General features: G+C 39.3%; 1 long non-coding RNA gene across 1 annotated transcript; it reads left to right on the top strand.

Annotated features, from left to right (window-relative positions):
- Positions 1-412, top strand: LOC110677918. Its single transcript, XR_002501291.1, has 2 exons — positions 1-212; positions 269-412. It is a non-coding gene; the product is annotated as an uncharacterized LOC110677918 (long non-coding RNA).
- Positions 413-1,659: the final 1,247 nt, after the last annotated feature.

Raw genomic sequence — 1,659 nt, 5'->3', positions numbered from 1 at the left:
CATTTCATCCCATCATTTGATCATCTGAGAAAGATATGGATCGAATAATGTAATATCATCTTAGAGCTCTTTGATCGATCTCTGATCGATATCTTTGGCTCATTTGATGCTCGATGAAATCTTACAAACACAGTAATCCATGCGGTTGTGGAAAACAGTTTTGACAATAACACCGTTTGGTAATGGGTTTGGAGGGAAAACGGCAAACGAAGGTTAGTGAAAGAAACACATTTTTAAGAAAAGCAGTTTTTCATTTAATAATTTCCAGCATGTGACAACAGTGAACACATAATCCAAAGTCCTATCCAAAGTTGTCGGTTTTACTTGAAATTGAATATAAATGCTGGAAAAATGGAAGCCAGCCCTAGGGCCCCTTAGCTGGACATTTTAAATAAATGTGTTTTAAAAATTTTATTCTTTGTGGTTCGTTTATTTAAGATGGATTGAAGCTATGTTCTAATAAAATATTCTTTAAAAATCGAAAGCTGCATTAAATAATTGCGTATATCTCCTGTATACATGCCAGTAAACTTGAATGGCTCTGGAGTAACGGAATGAAGGCATTGATTGGCAAATGAACTCACTAGGTTTGTTTCCAGATTTTGGTAAATTCTTCACTGGAATCTCATCAGCTGAACACTTTGGTAGGCTAAATTACCATATCTCCATAAAATTTAACAGATTTCCGTTAATTCATTCATTTGCAACAATCATAAGACCCGACGTGATCATAAATTACACGGCAGAGATTCGTATGTTAGCACAAACTTCATGAAGAAGAAATCCTCATTTGACCCGTTTTACAAAAAGCACCAGACAAGTGTTCACTTTCACTTGTTTGTTTTTTAAACAAAAACAGCCATCATAGAGATGGTAAACATAACACTTCAATTTAGCTATATTCCAGTTCTTTATTTCACCATTCTTGGCTTTGAAATTCGCCAGCATTCACAAGGCATCATTTTATAAATGGCAAAGTTAGTCAAAAGCATAATACTAACAACAAATTACTTTATTGGATAATTTTCATCAGCAAATTGGTTTGCATAGCAGAGAGTTGTCAAGATAATCTCTGGATGTATATGATTGAAAGATGGGATCCTTCCAATGCGCTCTTGGATTGAAGATAATATCTTTCCACTATATGGAGATGATCTCTTCGATCAGATGAGATTGTAATGCCTGATCCTATCCTTCCCTAAAATATTGTTCTCCTTAATCTCGAATTCGGCTCCGTTATGCCTGCTGGCGCTTGAGCCTTGTAAATAAATGAATAAGTAAAAAAAAAAAGAGTAGGCTAGATCCTCCGTCGGGGACTAGGCCGAGTATTTCGAGTGTCACGTAGTATCGGTGATGGGTGGTCTGGGCGCTTGCAAACCGGAAGTCATCCCACAACCGGAATTGTAGGACCGGTATTTGACTGACCAACATCGTGTCGGAGTAGGCTAGATCCTCCACAGGGGACAAGCTGAGTAGCTTGCGAAATAGCACCGGCAAACGGTTGTCGGGGCGCCTGTATACCGCAATCGCAGGACCTCGGCATCTGCCCGGATAGCATCGGTTCGGGAGATCTTCCGCCGTCGGAGTAAAATAGATCCACCGTCGAGGATTATTCTGACTAGTCCATAACGAGTCGTCTTGAGTCGTCAGAGCGCCAGT

Source organism: Aedes aegypti, chromosome 3 (assembly GCF_002204515.2).
Source record: "Aedes aegypti strain LVP_AGWG chromosome 3, AaegL5.0 Primary Assembly, whole genome shotgun sequence".
Lineage (NCBI taxonomy): Eukaryota > Metazoa > Arthropoda > Insecta > Diptera > Culicidae > Aedes > Aedes aegypti.
Note: the sequence above shows the minus strand (reverse complement) of the source record. Positions and strands in the feature narration are given on the sequence as shown.